The sequence below is a fragment of the Zootoca vivipara genome, chromosome 4 (genome assembly GCF_965207765.1).
Source record: "Zootoca vivipara chromosome 4, rZooViv2.hap1.1, whole genome shotgun sequence".
NCBI lineage: Eukaryota > Metazoa > Chordata > Lepidosauria > Squamata > Lacertidae > Zootoca > Zootoca vivipara.
Window position 1 is genome coordinate 72,314,753 of NC_142587.1, and position 19,158 is coordinate 72,333,910.

Genomic DNA, 19,158 nt, shown 5'->3' on the forward strand with positions numbered 1-19,158 from the left:
ACTCTGGTGACTGTAGAATCACAGGAACATTGCCATTCCCTCAGTGGAGTTTTCAAATTACATTCTGTTGCAAAAGGTCCCAGTGCTAAAAAGTGTGCACAGCTGCAGGGAATCTGTTTTGCTGTGATCTGTGTCCCTCTCTCCTAAAACTTGGCACAGATAGTTTTGACTTCCCTTTGCTTTTAGGATTAAAAAAGATTGGAAACTGAGGGAAAGAAATGTGATATATCTAGGTGGGTCAGGGTGAGGTATTTGTGACAAGAGCTCTTTACTAGGTTAGCCACGGTGAAGAAAAATATGAGGCTTTAAGGTACTTTTATTTCAGCAGTAAGTCTGCTTTCTTGGAGTCTCCTGTACCAAGAGTTCTCACAATTGAGCACAATATGCGTGCGCGCACACACACACACACACACATGTGTATGGACGTGTGTAGATGGGGGGCAGGGGCGGCCGTTAAAAAGCCTTGCTGAGAAAGGTATTTCTTGTGGAAGAAAAAAGGCAGGCCCCTTGCTCCCTACTGAGACCATTTCTCCTGCTTTGCCGGAGCTGTCAGGCATGAATCCCAGTAGCATTCCGTAACTAATTGACAGTAATGGGGGCCATTGGGAGTCTAAGAATACATGGCATTACCCAGCATGCATTGGAGCAAAGAGGAGGGAGGGAGGCTCAGAGGGCAGCTGTGGGAGAAATAAAGGATGTCTTTTAAACTCTTTCTCTCCCCCCCCCCCAAAATCCCCAAGTTTTGTTACAGAGATAGGGGGTGAGACGACTAAGAGGCAAAATTATTTCTGGGAAACATGATTTCTCTAAAATTATGAAACAATGCATGATGCACACTTCTTGTCTGTCAGCTGCAGTATCTCTGTGTGGGATCCTGGCACCCTAACGAAGAAGCAGATGGGATTTCCATTTAAAGTTAGTGAAATCTGAAGAAAGCATCTCAAACTCATATTCTTTACTCTGCTGGCTCTTCTGTTGAGTCTCTTTTTCTGACAGACCTCACTGGTTGAAAATCCCCTGCAGGTGAATGCCTTTTTCTTCAAACATTCAAAAAACACACACTCAGATTTGGACTGATGGGAGGTGGGGTAGTGAAGGATGACAGAGATTGCTGGCAGGTTTCCCATGCTCTTATGTCAGTGGATTGTTCCAGCAAACATTTATTTTATTTTTTGGCCATTTTATTCCCAGTTAGCATGTTTTGAAGATTCTTCAAACTATGAATGTTTGAAGTGGCTGGGGGAACCCGGCCAGATGGGCGGGGTATAAATAATAAATTATTATTATTATTATTATTATTATTATTATTATTATTATTATTATTATTAATTTTGAAATGGGTAGCTGAGAAATGTTGTTTTACAAAATACAGTTGAACCTCCATTTGGTTACATAAACTTCAGGATGCGCGCACGGCAAACCCAGAAGTATTTACCAGGTTTTGCCCCATGCGCAGAAGCAGTCCTCAAGTTGCGGAAACCTCGTGATCCGACAGGACCTCCGTAATGGATCCCGTCTGCAACCGGAGGGTACCACTGTACTGCTGCTGTTAAAAATATAAAAATGGCTATCGTACAATTCACATATACAGGTTATTATTTTTTATCTGCCAGTGAGCTCCTATTTAAACAGTGTTTGAATAGTACCTGAGCGAGGGGCAGATAGTTCACCTGAACTACAAGGGTAATCTTGCAAATGCTAAATCTACACAGAATAGCCCAATTCTTCTGGAAGCTCTCCATTGTCTGAGTTCTCCCTTCCCTTGATTGTTTATTCAATATCAACATGTCCCAGGTTTTCTCAGCTATTGCTCAGCCATTGGTCAGTTCTCAAAGACGTAGACAGTACCGTATTTTTCTGTGTATAACACGCCCCTGTGTATAAACGACCCCTATTTTTTGGACCCCAAATTAAGGAAATGGGGGGGAAATTGCCACCAATCGTCTGCCCGCTGGCCACCAGCAGCCACCAATCACCCGCCCAACTGCCGCTGCCAATCGCCAGCAGGCCTTGCCGCAGCCACCAATCAACCGCCCAATTGCCGCAGCAGCAGCCAATCGCCAGCAGGCCTTGCTGCAACCACCAATCACCTGGCCAATCGCCGCTGACAATCTCCTGCTCATGGCTGCCACCAATTGCCACCCACCCCTCTGCACTATCCATGTATAAGATGACCCCCAATTTTTAACATTTTTAATAATAAAAAAATTGTCTTATACACGGGAAAATACAGTACTTTCCCAAATATTTGCAAACATAATACAGGTAGCTATGAGTAAAACTAAAACAAACTCCTCTCTCTTAATCTGATGTTTCATTTGACCTAAAAGCATTGTAATTGGGTCTATCTGAAGATTACAACCTGTTATCTTTGTAATAATACCGTGAATTTGTTTCCAATGCTTCTTAATTCCATAGCCTTCCCATCATATAATTGTATTTCTGATTTTGTTATAATCTACTCTGTCTCATTCCTGTTTATTGTACCATATCCAGTCTGCAGGTGCCCTATGATTTCCTTGTTCTTCTTCCAATCACCTGGGAAAGGGGAGTACAAAATCTGGCATTTATATTGTTGCAAAATAATAAGTAACTGGTAAACTCCATATATTTCCATTCTACTTTAGCGTGTAACCACAGGATGTAGAAATAGATGAACAGCAAATTGCATACTTTATTTCACTGGTGGGAAACTTGTGGGCCTTCTGATGTTCAGCAACATGCAATGGACTTCTGATGTTAAGAAACAGCAATGGACTCCAACTCCCAGCAGCCCTAGCTAGCATGGGCAATAGTCAGTGATGGTGGGAGTTTGAGTCCAATGACATCTGGAAGACTGCTTTATTTGCACAGCTGCATATTATTATTTTCAGTTGCACATCAATATATATAATTGAAGGACTAGATCCTCACCTTCCAATATGAATACTGGTAAGGCATTTCATGTCAGGAATAGTTGAGCTAGGCTACTCTCTCTCTCTCTCTCTCTGTGTGTGTGTGTGTGTGTGTGTGTGTGTGTGTGTGTGTGTGTGTGTGATTCAAGGTGCACTGTTTTGGAATGTTTCTACGAAAGTATGGTAACAGATATATTGAGTTAACCCCCAGCTTGACCATCATGATCACTATATGCTGGTAAAATTTGTGTTCCCTTGTGCCTGCTTCACCAGACCTGTGTTGTCATTACACCTTCCATTCTGGAATAAAAGGTGATTGCATACTATTTTTATTTTGGTTTGCTGGTGTGTATGTGGTGTCCAAACTTTGCATGCCTGCAGGGGTTCCAACTTGATTAAAGTAGGGGGGGCTGCCTAATCGATCACAAGACGCAGAACACACACCACATTTGAATGGCAATGCCCATTAACTTGTGGGGGAAAGTAGCTCTTAAATATTTTATTGGGGAGCAGAGGTACCTCAGCCCCTAGGAGCAGAGGTACCTCAGCCCCTAGGAGTTGGCTCCTACCGTATGCATGCCTGCAGATAGACAACATGAGTTACTGCAATTTGCTGCTTCAGTGTGGCAAAAAAGTACAATTCTGTTGCAGTACAGATAATGATAGCTTCTCTTAAACAACGAGTGACAGACATGCAGAATAAGTTGGGGCAAGGAAGCCATACCAGCAATTTCTTGACACAGAGCAATCCAACTACTATGTAAATACAGCGTCTGCTTCTCTAACTTGGCAGCAATTTAAAAAGTAGTCCTCTGAGCTAGGTCTGTGTCATATCCCCACAGCCCCTGGCACAATAAACAATAAGTGCTGGATCTGTAGGACTTTTTTATTTTAAAAAAAGGAATAGAAGATATTTCCCACAACATTCACACACACATGACACATTCTAAGCATATAATATTTAGTACTCTTCCTATTCCATGAGCCAGCCAAATTCCACACCTCATGATAGTTCTGTTATACCTGCCCTTTAGTTCTTCTTTCTGTTTTGCACCAAGCAGCACCTTAAAGTGGGAAGAACAACTGCCAAAGCAAAGGATGGCCTGCAGAGCTGGGGATGGGAAGCAAGTTTTAAAATAAAAAATGATAAGTGATGAATGGAACAGCTAATCCCGGGAAACCTTGAGAATATAGAGCAGTGCCTGTGGGGCCTCCCTTTTTTCTTTTCATTTAATTTCCCCCCCTTTTCTTTAATTTCGCTGCAGCACATATAATCAATTATGGCCTGAATCGAGGATAAGGGGTGGGGAAGCACTTCAATTCATAAATCAATTTTATACGGTCATCAGTCAGGTTGTGAATGCAAATACCTCTGTCGGTTTAGGTTATTCAGAATTAATTGACTCCCACCGGGCTGGACTGCAGATGGAGAGGAGCTTTCTCACAAAGTCTCCTTGGGCTCAGCATGGGGGCGGGTAGGCAGTCCTCCTTGTCTCTCCCCCCCCCCCCGCACGCACTCTCTTGTATTATACTACTATAGTATAGAAGGTGGAGGGAGGTAAGTTAGTTGTGTGTGAGAGTGGGGTGCGGGGAGAGATACTTGAAGAAAGAAAGGGATATGCAAAGATTAAAGTGCCTATTGCCTCTTCAGCTCATAGACACTTTTATGTGATTAGAAATGCATTGCTTTCAAGGGTTAGCTTTAAAGCCTTGAGCTTCTCAAGTAAGAAAACAAATAGAAATGCCGAGACCCAGTGTTCAGAGTTTGAGCTAGTCTCATGTCATTAAAGAGCCACTTTCATTTGGCACTTTCACATCTGCGTTACTGTTTCAAAGTCAAGCCAAGGTCAGCAGCAGCCATAAGTCATTGACATCTAGCGTTAGTATGGATGCATGATTAAAAAAAGAGAGAAGTGGACAGAAACCCATCTTAATAGATACTAGATAGATATAAGATTTTTTTATTTAAAAAAACTATCTACTCCTTAGATCTATGAACAGGGAGGCCTCTGGGTAGTTTCATAAGTACTTTTACCATACAAAGTTTTGAAGGATTTATGCAAACAAGAGGCTTTCAAACCATAGTTATGATACCTCTAGGCATTAAACATGGCATCACTGCATGTCTAATTCTAAACCATGGTTAACACCAATCAGAAAAAGAGAAAGTATTCACTCTAGGCAGAAGAATAAAGAGATAGAAAAAACATTATTTATTGGTCATATTTATATGTTGTGTGTGAATTAGTTTGTATTGATATTTTGTTGACCAGCCTGGAATTTATTTTATTATTAATTATATTTACTTAATATTTACTTCATTTTTATCCAAGCCACGTTGAGGCCAACTTAGCTCAATAAGGGCTTCTGACAATGTATTAGTATCAAAAGATTTAGGCCACCACTTAAGGAGGGAAATGAATATTTTTTCATATGCTATTCTCTTTGGTACTCAATATGCATCATTACACTGAGCTTATTTCTGCTCACAAAATTTAATCCCCTGTAGAGCAGGGCAGGGGAAGCTTTGGCTCACCAGTTGTTACTGGACTACAACTCCCATAATTCCTAACCATAACCTGTGCTGGCTGGGGCTGATGGGAATTGAAATCCAACAACATAATGAAGTCCAACAACATATGAAGGACCACAGATTCCCCGGTCCTGCTGTTTAAAGTTCACTGCCATTGAGAGCTATTATTTGGAATTCTGACATTAAGGAGGCAGGTGTGTGGAGTTGGTAACCTTCCAGATGTTGTTGGACCAACCTCTGCACTGCACTTGTTTGCATCCCCCGCCTCCCCATTTCATATGAGAGAGCAGTGGGAGAGAGAACTTCTATTCTCCTAATGAACATGTGCAAGTTAGGAGCAGGGCCTGCTGCCATGATGTATGGCCAGGATCCTGCCATGTGTTCTTGAGGTATGTACAAGCAGAGACCATTTCACACAGGCATGTTCTTGGCCACTGCGCACATCAGCAGAGAGTGTGCCCCATTCCGCCCACATTCCGCCGTCTTCTGGGTCCAAAAGGATGTGCGTGTCGGTGATCATGCATCAATTGGACGCACCCCAAATGGCCACCGCTTGTCTATGCATCACCACACACTGGCTGGGGATGATAGGAGTTGTTGTCATCCAAATATCAGGGGGGCACCAGATCAGTAACAGCCAGTGTATAGCTTTAAATGAACCTGCAAAAACGTTAGTTCCTCTTCCTTCCTTCAAGATCTGGATGGTGTCTCTCAGTGCAAGCCTTAGAACCAAGGCAGCATGCAATGTAGTTAGCATTTCCTATTTTAGAAAAAGAAGTCTGTTGTTTAAGTTGCCAACTCTCTTCTTCGTTTCCCTCCACCTCCTCTCACCTTCCATACGGTCATAGCTACCTCCATAAATTATCTAGGCCCAAGTTAATCAAGTTTCTTTACCTCCCCACTTTGCTTCCTGGCTCACTGAGGAGCCAATGTATCATTTCAGAAAATTTAAATTAGGTTGGTTCACCTTTAACTACAAACTGAATAGAATTTCTTCCTCCCTACCATCCATTTAGCCCTACTGGCTTCTGCAGGCCTCCACAGTTTCCCATCCCATTTGTTAAATGTGCCAGCAGCAGAGGTACTGCTGGTGGGGTTTCCACTAACAGTAGCCCATTGTTGTTGTTGTTGTTTAGTCGTTTAGTCGTGTCCGACTCTTCGTGACCCCATGGACCATAGCACGCCAGGCACTCCTGTCTTGCACCGCATCCCGCAGTTTGGTCAGACTCGTGTTGGTAGCTTCGAGAACACTGTCCAACCATCTCGTCCTCTGTCGTCCCCTTCTCCTTGTGCCCTCAATCTTTCCCAACATCAGGGTCTTTTCCAGGGAGTCTTCTCTTCTCATGATGTGGCCAAAGTATTGGAGCCTCAGCTTCACGATCTGTCCTTCCAGTGAGCACTCAGGGCTGATTTCCTTAAAAATGGATAGGTTTGATCTTCTTGCAGTCCATGGGACTCTCAAGAGTCTCCTCCAGCACCACAATTCAAAAGCATCAATTCTTCGGCGATCAGCCTTCTTTATGGTCCAGCTCTCACTTCCATACATCACTACTGGGAAAACCATAGCTTTAACTATACGGACCTTTGTAGGCAAGGTGATGTCTCTGCTTTTTAAGATGCTGTCTAGGTTTGTCATTGCTTTTCTCCCAAGAAGCAGGCGTCTTTTAATTTCGGGACTGCTGTCACCATCTGCAGTGATCAAGGAGCCCAAGAAAGTAAAATCTCTCACTGCCTCCATTTCTTCCCCTTCTATTTGCCAGGAGGTGATGGGACCAGTGGTCATGATCTTGGTTTTTTTGATGTTGAGCTTCAGACCATATTTTGCGCTCTCCTCTTTCACCCTCATTAAAAGGTTCTTTAATTCCTCCTCACTTTCTGCCATCAAGGTTGTGTCATCTGCATACCTGAGGTTGTTGATATTTCTTCCGGCAATCTTAATTCCGGCTTGGGATTCATCTAGTCCGGCCTTTCGCATGATGAATTCTGCATATAAGTTAAATAAGCAGGGAGACAATATACAACCTTGTCATACTCCTTTCCCAATTTTGAACCAATCAGTTGTTCCATATCCAGTTCTAACTGTAGCTTCTTGTCCCACATAGAGATTTCTCAGGAGACAGATGAGGTGATCAGGCACTCCCATTCTTTTAAGAACTTGCCATAGTTTGCTGTGGTCGACACAGTCAAAGGCTTTTGCATAATCAATGAAGCAGAAGTAGACATTTTTCTGGAACTCTCTAGCTTTCTCCATAATCCAGCGCATGTTTGCTATTTGGTCTCTGGTTCCTCTGCCCCTTCGAAATCCAGCTTGCACTTCTGGGAGTTCTCGGTCCACATACTGCCTAAGCCTGCCTTGTAGAATTTTAAGCATAACCTTGCTAGCGTGTGAAATGAGCGCAATTGTGCGGTAGTTGGAGCATTCTTTGGCACTGCCCTTCTTTGGAATTGGGATGTAGACTGATCTACAGTAGCCCATTAGGTAAAGGTAAAGGGACCCTGGCCATTAGGTCCAGTCGTGACCGACTCTGGAGTTGCGACGCTCATCTCGCGTTGTTGTCCGAGGGAGCCGGCATACAGCTTCCAGGTCATGTGGCCAGCATGACAAAGCCCCTTCTGGCGAACCAACGCAGTGCACGGAAATGCCGTTTATCTTCCCGCCAGAACGGTACCTATTTATTTACTTGCACTTTGATGTGCTTTCGAACTGCTAGGTTGGCAGGAGCTGGGACCGAGTAACAGGAGCTCACCCCGTCGCAGGGATTCGAACCGCCGACCTTCTGATCAGCAAGCCCTAGGCTCTGTGGTTTAACCCACAGCGCCACCTGCATCCCTGACAGTAGCCCATAGAAAGTTCCAAAATAGGGAGGAGATGATCTAGCCGGGGATCATATGGATCCCAAGCCATTCCCACTGCCATGAATGGATGGCAACAATCCTGATCTGGGCCTAAACGCTGGCATAGAGATTTACCCCCCACTTTCCACCCAGGCATGAGAGATGGATCTGCTCCACTGTTCCACCATGTTACACTGCTGTCTAGCAAAGCTTTGGCTTGCCCCACCTGGATACATTAACAGTGGTACTGACTTACAGGAACCATTTAGTATTGTTGTTTTGCAGTAGGGCAGACTCCAGTCTAAATTAGTAGGAAGACATGTCCCTTTAAGAGCCAAATCAAAACACGTTAAGTTCAATCTCTGCCATTTCTCCAGCATGGAGATGAACTGATGAGCAACGGAGTGTCTCCCTATCTTCTCATAGAGCCAGTAAGCCTCATAGGAGCAAGGCTAACAAGACCTTGAGAGCCCTTTGGTATATTGCACTGTGTGACTTTCCAAAGCTGCGTCTTCAACAACAGGTTGCTCTCCAGACATTAGCAGGAGGTGATGTTTATTGCCATGCTGTGAAAAGCTTTACATGCTGACTTCTGGAGACCAGCCTGCTAGTAAAGGCATAAGAGTAGGCTGGTTTTGATCTGGTCACCTTTGCAGCGCTGCCTGCACGTTAATTGAAGTGATGTTTTGACAGAATTTCTTGTCAAAGACAAAAACACATGCCTAAGCAGGCATGCACAAGTGCTAAAAGAGCAATTATAGGGAGGCAAGTTCATCACAAAAACATGAAAATACACATTCTCACACAATAACATCAACGGAAACCCCAACGTGCATTTTCCCATAGTGCAAATTCAAATATTAAATGGCAGCAGCAGCAGCAACAACAAGAACAATGAAATAAAAAGAAGTGCTTGGCTCTAGGGGTGACCAGATATTCCATAAAGACCTTCATTTCAGCGCTGCACAACAGCTCCGTAAAATAAACTCTGCAGTTCTTCAATGGTCTTTTGTTTTGAAATGTTGCTCTGGCAGCCCTCCTGACATGGCTCCAAAGCTGTGGTAGGTTTATGAGTAGGATGGAAAAGGGTTGAGAGGGACATGTGTTCCAATATCTGTTTTACACACACTGAGCTAGGTTTTCTCCCCCACCCACACTTTCTTTTTGAAAAGTCTACTAGACTCGGGACTGCTCATTAAGGATGGGCCTAATTAGGCTGCCCTGTGCGCTTCACAGGACTCCAGACCACTGCAGTTTGGCAATAACAGAAAACCTGTTATTTTACAACTCTGGAGCGGGGACAGCTTTGTGGTGTGCTTCCCGGAAGGAAGCAAATGATAAGAAACCTGGAGAGAATGGGACGGAGAGAACACTTTCCTTTTTAATTTGGCCCTTTCCACAGTTAATCTTACATCCACCCCACCCCTCAGCCTCAAAACACATACATACACACACACACACACACACACACACACACACACACAGAGAGAGAGAGAGAGAGAGAGAGAGAGTACTGTTGAAAGGAGAGTGCAATTGTTTTCTCAGAGATTTTCAAAGGGTTCGTTTCTTTTAAATAAATTAAGAGCAGAAGCTTTCAGCACCAAACATGGATCTTGCAAAGCTCATGTTGTTCTAAGTCTCCCCCCAAAAAGGAAAAGCAATGGTTGTTAACAGATCACGTTATGTTATGCCATTTTGTCATTTAAACACCTGCTCTTGAAAAAATATTCTGTTGGCAAGAAGGCCCCTTTAACCAGATCGTGTTGTCTTGGAGGAAGGTGTTCCAAATTTAATTTGATTAAACCAGAGCAAGACAATTTTAAATAATACCGGGAAGTAAAGCAAACAGAAACAGAAAGCATCTAGTTGTTGGTGGTGAAGAAATTTTTGGCATTGCAAGTTTGGGCTTGGGGGAGGGGAATAATTCCATTTGCTTTTACTTTTAAGAGGTAGAAAGGGGCAAACTGACAGAAGAAGGGGAAAGAAGCTGAAAGCCGCTAAGAAAAGTTTATCACATCATATATGCCTGTGTAGAATCTTGCTCACAGCTAGCTACCGTGTTTCTCCTAAAATAAGACACGTCTTATATTCATTTTTCCTCTTAAAAAATACATCGCGGCTTATTTTCGGGGGATGTCTTATTTTTTAATTAAGCATGGTACAGCATTGTTAAGGGCTTCACGCAGCGCGGCGCGGCTGAGGCTGCTGCTGGCTCCTGCGGCTTCGCGCGCCGCCCGTTGAGCCCGCTGCCGGGTCCTGGGGCTTCGCGCGCCGCCCGCTGAGCCCACTGCTGCTGCTGGCTCCTGCCGGGTCCTGGGGCTTCGCGCGCCACCCGCTGCCGGGTCCCTGGGCTTCACGCGGTGCGGCGCGACGCGGCTGGGGCTGCTGCCGGGTCCTGCGGCTTCGTGCGCCGCCCGCTGAGCCCGCTGCTGGGTCCCTGGGCTTCACGCGGCGCAGCACGGCATGGCTGGGGCTGCTGTCGGCTCCTGCCGGGTCCTGCGGCTTCGCGCGCCGCCCGCTGCCGGGTCCTGGGGCCCGTTCAGTCGGAGCTCTGCGTGTCGCTGTGCTGGGGCTCCCGCTGTGCTGGGGCTCGGCGCGGCGCGCGCTGCTTCGTTTGCCGGCTCCCGCTGGGTCGGGTAGGTACCGGTACCCCCCCCCCAACACGTCTTATTTTCGGGGGATGTCTTACATTTTTTTGCCTTTAAAAGATCGTGCCATGGCTTATTTTAGAGGCACGTCTTATTTTAGGAGAAACACGGTAGTTTGCAAGAACAGCACAGTCTAAACATGCACATAATAATAAATTGGTGGTGCCCAGCCTCTTTTGGCAAGTGTGCTGCAAATCAACTCTAAAATATGACACAGGGCAACTATTGTGCGCACTGCAGTACATTCACAGCTCCCTTTCCGTTGGGTGTGGTTTTGCCTCTAGTCTGCCTTGTCTACGCATGCAGAGGGATGAGGTAGTAAGTGTGCAGAGGTGATAAATGGACTGTACGCTTTCAGACAGCAGTGTGGAAGGTCAAATTTTTAAATGAACTTGTGAATTAAAATCTCCATGTGTTAGCTCTCCATTTGTAATGAGGCTTGTTCTGTTTTGTTTTTTAACGTGGAGGAAGCACTGCCTGTTCTCTTGCGCTCCTGCCTTAAATTAGGCCTTGGGCCACAGTATGTTTTTACTGTGATTTGCCCAAAACCACCCTGTGAGCTTCGTAGGCAAGAGTTTTGAATGCTGATTTTTCACTTCCAAAATCAGCACAGTACATTTATTCTGGCCAAATGCTGCATAAAATGAGAACGGAGCTTAGCTGATTCTCACGGACAGAATGGTCTCTTTGACATTGCTGGATTAACCAGCAGGCTCAAGCCACGATCCTACACATTTACCTGGCGGTAAGTCATAATGAACTTAAGAGGTCCAGCCTCTGAGTAGATATGTATAGGATTGCACTGCCAGTCTCTGGTCCTATCCACTGGAAATGACTATGTGCTGGATAGGATAGTCTGAATAACCACTAGGTGCTAACCACTACCTTGTACCAGTGGAAGCAAAGGGTCTTGTTTCCATAGACTCAATTGTACTTGAGCATGAGACATGGAAACCCAGGGTGGTATCCAACCAAACAGTTCCAATAGCACAAAGAGTTTTAGCTGTGCAAAAGAACTTCCTCAGTTTCTCCTCTCTCTATGCACCTGCTGCGCCCCCCATAAATCTGCTCTGAAGGGTTGCAGGGAAATCCAGAACAATTTAGGGGGTGCTAGATGATGCATAGGGAGAAGGGAAGTTCCATTGTACAGTTAAAACTCTTTGGACTAGTTGGATATCACCAACTGGAACTTTATCTACACCAGAATATCTGGATGATCTTATTTTGATACTGAGATGGGTAACCTGTGGCCCTCCTCCACATAGACTCTGTCTTCCATCAGCCGTGACCAGCATGGTCGGAGATAATGGGAGTTGTCCAGAGGTGCGGCTCCTGGGGCTCTGCTCTCCTGCTGAAAATGCCAAGCAATTTTAAAAAATCTTCCTCCTTCAGATCTCAAAACCACACACTTTCCTGTCCCGTCCCCCCACATTTTATACTTCCTTGAACTTACAGAAGCATTTCTGTCAATCTCCTGTCAATCTTCTGGCTAGCCCGATTTCTGCACCATTCAGCCAATCCTAATCCAAAATGGCAAAGAGGTCCCTTCCATGTATCTCTTAAACTGAAAAACCATGTGACTGATTGGACTGCCTGAATTTCAGCCCTACGAGGAGGGCTCCCACTCCAGCTGTTGTTATGAGGGTTATCCGGCACAGCCAGGACAACAGATATGATAGCCTTGGAGTATATGAGAATCATACATTGGTTATGAACATGCCCAGAGCTATTTCCCTAAAGGTCAGTTTTTTCCCTAGGTTTCCTACTTCGAGGAGCATTTTTTGTTTAGTTTAGTGGTTTATGTGTGACCTTGAGGGAGAGAAGTGTTTTGGATAATGAAACGTTAGATTGAGTTTTGGTTGGAGTAAAACTGTCTGCAACTAGAAGCAAGGTTTCCTCACATTTCAAAAGTTTTTGTATGTTTATTTAGGGGTTTTTTTTGCAACAGATGTGTAAACAATAAATTAATTCAAAAACTTATGTCATGTGGAATGGCTTAATTTCTAAATAAGAGGTACAGAGTCAATCTTGTCTGAGAATTATACTTGGGCCCTCTTACACAGAAGCTCTTCCACTGTCCATAGATGTGAAGAAAATAATTGGGTTTTTTTGTGAGGTGTGAATGGTACTCTGCACATGTCTAATAGCACACTTTCTGTCCAAGTCCTATTGTGATGAAAGCAGCATGGTTAGAAATTGCAGTCCTACTAAATCAAAATGTTATCACCCCCCACTGGGAGTTGTAGTCCATGGATGTTTGGAGGACCTATCACTGTTTTAATGGCTAAAAACTGGTTAATCATATTTGATGTAATAATGTGGCTTGTGGGCATTAGGAAGTGATTATCCTCCAGCTCAGAATGGTTTGTGCCTTTTACTTTGTATTGCAGCATGACCTACTTCAGGCATAGGCAAACACGGCCCTCCAGATGCTTTGGGACTACAACTCCCATCATCCTTAGCTAACAGGACCAGTGGTCAGGGATGATGGGAACTGTAGTCCCAAAACATCTGGAGGGTTGAGTTTGCCTATTCCTGACCTACTTGCTTGAGGGCTCTCATCCTGCTTTAGCAGACTACAGTATTTATTTCCCCATCAGCACTTGTAATGAACCTTGATTATTACTGTTCTGTATCTGTGGAAAACACTATACCTAGATCCTAAATATCATTATCTCCTTTTACAGCACTTAGGTAGTGTAGGGGAAGCTGTTGCAGAGTAGGTTCTTCATCTTATTCCAAGGAAGACAGACATGGCTGTAAGACTTAAAATGATCAGCAATTATAGTAGGATTGCATGATTTCAACCATACATGGTTGGTTGAAATTGTACAAGTTAAATCCAAGCAAGGTTAAAAACTCTTTTTTGCACCAAGTCGACTTGGGGTTACTCGGCACATAAAGAGCTTTTAAGCTCTCTGACTTGCTTGGAGAGAATGGCCTACTTCACATGTCAGTTCTGGAGTGCTTGTATGAGATATCATGGGGCCATCCGAGTTCCCACAAGATCTTGCATGAACATCCCTAGCCTCCCAGAACTTGTGCTGAGCAGCCCTTACCCAGAAAGCAAGGCAGAGAGCTTTATAGCTCTTTTCGCACCAGGTCTGATTGGGTTGCCTGAATGAAAAAGCAAGGGCAGCTCCCAAGGTTTGGATATTGATAGGAATGCTGGCAGTACATCACATGGTGCAAGTTGGCGTTAACTCTTTATTAGCAAGAACATGATCTGTACAGACTTGGAGTGTCAGGCCTAATGAGCACAGTAGCTCATCCCTGGGAGGTCTTGCCTCATGGATCAGTCACCAAGACTGAAAGTCCCCACCTCCCCGCAGCTGTCGAAGTTGCCTTCTTTCCAAGCAATCGGAAACTGTGCCTGTGTAAAGCCAAACTCTCCACCGCTCTTTCCATGCCTCTTCTGGTTCTGGGAGATGGGGAGGTGAGCTTGCTGCAGCAGGAGGGGAGACACCCATGACTCTTCACCAGCCTGGCTCTTCTTTGCCTCTTGGCATCCATACTCCCCTGCTTTAGCTTCAGCCTCTGCCTCTGGACTGTTCTCTGGCACAGCCTCTTCCTGCTCACTAAACCCTGTTACCTCTTCAGCTTCCAACACCTCCCCCGCCCCCAATATTCTCCTTCATCATTGTCCTGCCACCACTCCACGGGCTCTGAGCCCGAGCCTTCTTTTCTTGGTGGTTCCCCAGCAACCAGTCCACAACATCTACAGTATATGCAATTTTCATGTACTGTATATGCCGAACCCTTGCAACTGAATCCCAATGTAAGATGTGATCTACTGTATACCTTACAAACAGAAGCAAGCAGGGAAGGTGGAAACTGAAACTAAACTTGCTACCCAGGAAAGCCTACCCAGATACATTTACCCAATAATGTCCTTTTTGTCTCAATCACCTCCAGGCTTGACTATTGTAACTCGCTCTACGCAGGGTTGCCCTTAAAGCTGACCCAGAAACTCCAGCGGGTGCAGAATGCCGCGGCGAGGCTCCTTACAGGGTCCCGGCCATGGGATCACATTCATCCAGTGCTTTACCAGCTGCACTGGCTCCCGGTGGAGTACAGGATCAGGTTTAAGGTGCTGGTTTTGACCTTTAAAGCCCTATGCGACTTGGGACCCTCGTACCTACGGGACCGCCTCTCCTGGTATGCCCCGCGGAGGACCTTAAGGTCCACAAACAATAATATTCTGGAGATCCCGAGTCATAAGATGGCTAGATTGGCCTCTACTAGAGCCAGGGCCTTTTCCGTACTGGCCCCAACCTGGTGGAACGCTCTTTCCCAGGAGACCAGGGCCCTGCGGGATTTGTCATCTTTCCGCAGGGCCTGCAAGACAGAGCTGTTCCGCCTGGCCTTTGGGTTAGACTCAGCCTGACCCCTGTGTTTTTCTCCCTCATGGCTTGGATTTATGGCCTACTTGAAATGAGGCTGCACTTTAAATTTTAATACTGTATTTTAATCTGTATTTTAACTAATTGTTTTTATGTTTTATTGTGGTTCTGTTGGTGTCAGCCACTTATGGCCTACTTGAAATGAGGCTGCACTTTAAATTTTAATACTGTATTTTAATCTGTATTTTAATTAATTGTTTTTATGTTTTATTGTGGTTCTGTTGGTGTCAGCCGCCCTGAGCCCGGTTTTTGACTGGGGAGGGCGGGGTATAAATAAAAATTTATTATTATTATTATTATTATTATTATTATTAATACAGTGAGTACAGTATTAATTATAGGCTGTTGCCTAGTCCAACGAAACCAAATTTAGTGTTGGAGACTAAAGCAGATTACTTAAAATCTCTTCCAGTCTATACATATAATTTTGAGTGTGCCTTTAATCATTTGGGCTTTTTAAAAAAAGCAGTTATTTCAGCCCCATCTGAGATTGAAGGCCTTGTTACATCTATTACGTAGATACTAATTGTGATCAGTACTGTGCAACCACATAATTAGCCACCAGCGCTCAATGCATAGCAGTGTCATTGTGGCTCACACCTGTGCTTGGTGTTGCTGACTAGTCGGCAGATGCACACTTATATGGCGCATGTCTTCAACCGAGCCACCCTTACAATCCTGCCAAGTGATGGAAGCCAACTTCTTATTCACTCAGCATTGATAGCCAGTGACTTACTAACCCCGATCTCCTTAGTCACCCTTAGTAGACATCTGTGGGGAGACATTTGTTCCAAGACTACAATATTTTGAAGTGGAATGACGTGGGGAAAATAGGGAATGATCATATTCTGATGAGAATAGGTGACTTGCGTGAAATAGGCAAGTTATAATGCCAGAGCTAATAATTTAATCTGTGTCTTTCGAACCCCGTTTCAGTGCCTTTGACACATTTCAGTCACAACCAAACATTTTGTTATACAAAATGGCCCTTTCTCAAGGCTTTCCTATACTCTGACACTATATAGTGAATTATAAGGAACTGATCAATGGCTAGTCTCTCCCACTTCAACTTTTTAGAGTGGAGTTGAAACCAGTCTGGCGGGGATTCAGTTTGTGGGGGCTGATTGGAGAGGGAGAAGCAAGCTCCCCGAGATTCTTGCATTGGTTCAGAACTGATGCAGCTTTGGGGAAAGCACTGCCCATGTGTGCTTTCTTGTTTTCTGCCTGCCCAATCTATATGGTATTAGATATATCCCTTACTACAAAAGACACTGCAGTTCTCCAATGTTAACCCATCCACAAATAAGTTGACCCTGCAAAGTGGTCCTGGGGAGCTTGCAATAATATCCATGCATTGAGCCACACACACACATGCACAATGTCAGAGGAGACAGACAAGCAAAAACAGGTAGTCTGGAATGTAATCTTCTATTGAGAGAAAAGCAATTTATGCCGGTTTCCAAATGTACTGGTTGGAACTGGTTAATGAAAATAAGTATAGTGCCAAGGGAAAATTTGCAAGATGGCTCAAAGCAGAGTCTGCTGAGAACATGGCAGCAGTTTGAAAAGAACCCCAAATCACTTCAAGTCCCTTGCGACTTGTTTTCCTCACCTTGCCCATTCTCCTTCACTTGCCCCCTGAGTACCATATCTGTGAGAGGACAAAAAAGTTATTTTTATGTTTGCTTGGCAAAGTATCCATTATAGTGGCAGCTAAAGTTAGTTTGCAAAGCCAGAATTTTCTCTCTCCTGGTGTTTGGAAACACAATATCATCTGCCAACTTGCTCTGAAGGAGTCTCTCTCTCTCTCTCTCTCTGCTTCAGAGAGCCAGTTGGCCCTGGAACATCTGGCAGATTTGACTGAATAATTGGACTGAGAAGAAGGCCACGCAGTGCCAACAGCAACAGAATGCCCTGGGGCCAGAAAGAGAGTGAATGTCATTGAATGTGGGGAAGAAAAGAGAGAGAAGTCTCCTCGGAGAAACTGCTCACTTCTCTCTGCTGATTTTGAATGACAAATACAAAACAGAAAATGCAAACAGGGTCAGACAAACGACTTGATGTGTACTGCTGGATGTGAGACCTTTACCAGGCACAGGTATTGTTGTTCTGAAGGCTTACTTAGAAAATAAAATGTAATTTACTGTAGGCCATGCAAGTGAAGTGTATGTCCAAATCCTTCTTTCTTTTGAGCTTGCAGCTAAATATGTGAAAAGGTTAAACACCTAATTAAATGTGGAAAACTTGTTTGACCACTGATCTGTAGGAAAAGTGATTTAAGCTGCAATCTTCAAACCACTTTATTTTAAATAGTCCCAAAGAGGTCACTGGAGTTAAGTAGTTTGATGACCACAGTCTTAGCAACATAAGTGAAAGTATTAATGGAGCAACTGTCAGAACTACAAAACCACCCACACTCAAATTTGCCATGCTTGTATGATGTGGTTGGTAGCAGGGTAACCAAATGCCAGAGAGGATGGGGCCCCTTAAAACTTTAATGGTTGTGTGGCAGGGAGAATTTTGACAAGTGCAGCTTGTCATGCAGGGATGAGAAAAGCAACACCTCTTGAAATTAAAACTTGAGGGTGGTCAAATGCAAAGCATCTCTATCTGATTTGCAGCAGTACATCTGGGAGCACTTCCAGGCAACGTATTTATTGATAATTCATCCTACTTCACCCCCATCCACCCTCCCACCTATCTACTTCGTTTTCCCTCTTTCTTCTTAGTGTCTTAACAAATGAAACTGATTTACAAAAATGATACATGTAACAATATGAGAGACACTGCACACACCTTTGTAATTCAAGAAATCTTTAATAAAAATACTTTTAAAAAAATTCATCCTACTTTCTTTCCACAAGTTTGCAGGGAGGTTAGATGATGCCAGCTATTTATTGTGGTGAGGTTATATGGCATCAAATAAAGCCAGTTTTATCCCACACTTTCCAGTGCATTTCCATCACTTTCCTTATTGCTAAAAGTCCAAGTTTGTTGCTCAAGAGCAGAGATGGGTGAATCTGTCAATTTCAATTTCTCTTAAATTCAGTTCTTCACATTTCCACATTGTTTTGTGACTTTTTCTGACTCCACATGAAAATACATCAGCATTTGATGGCAATCTCTCCTAATACATATATTTTTGCAACCAATTTTCTCTGATGTGTTTTGTATGATACATTTTAATTCACAGTTTACCTAGTATATGCATTTTTGTACACATTACTTGGTTGGAGAACTGCACTGCAGAATTCAGAGACGTGCAGCTTTCAAAGGATTACTGTGCTACAGATTGCATATTGTTTTAGCAAGTGTGAATTAGGTAGGCTCACCATTAAATGTGATCTAAATCAAATCTCTTCCCCAACCCTACCCAAGAGTTCCAAATCAGCTTGAAATTGTGCAACATGAATTTGCTGGTATGTGATTGAATCCTGCCTGAAAATAGAGACAGTCTGGAAGTTCCCGGGGACTCTTGGGTTTGGTTCTGGCTCAGGAATGATAGTCATTTGTAGTCGAGAATGGTACTGGAGTGGGGATTCCAATGGACTTGTGTAATAAGGCTGAAGGAGATGGGGCACTGGGGACCAGCTAATATTGTAGTGGTATTACCTTTATGTGGTGGTGTGGAAGGGAAGACAGTAGTATGCTGGGTGGAGCAATAGCTTTGATTTGAACCACACTGGGATCTGTATAAGAAATAAAGCCAACTCTGTAAAATGAAAATGCATTTTCAGGACTTGGAATCTGGTTGAAGTCTTCCTGAGCTTCGGTTTCTCTTCAGTCCCTTTGCCCATATTATTTGGTGGAGGATTTTGAAAGGACACTCTGAGGTTTAACTCCCC

At 44.1% G+C, this 19,158-nt stretch overlaps 1 long non-coding RNA gene across 1 annotated transcript in view; it reads left to right on the forward strand.

Annotated features, from left to right (window-relative positions):
- LOC148685999 (uncharacterized) overlaps positions 1-17,272 on the forward strand; it is a 42,763-nt gene extending 25,491 nt beyond the window's left edge. The window contains exon 3 of the long non-coding RNA XR_015949791.1: positions 17,138-17,272. This is a non-coding gene — a long non-coding RNA (uncharacterized LOC148685999). The remainder of the gene's footprint in view (positions 1-17,137) is intronic.
- The last annotated feature ends 1,886 nt before the right edge of the window (positions 17,273-19,158 follow it).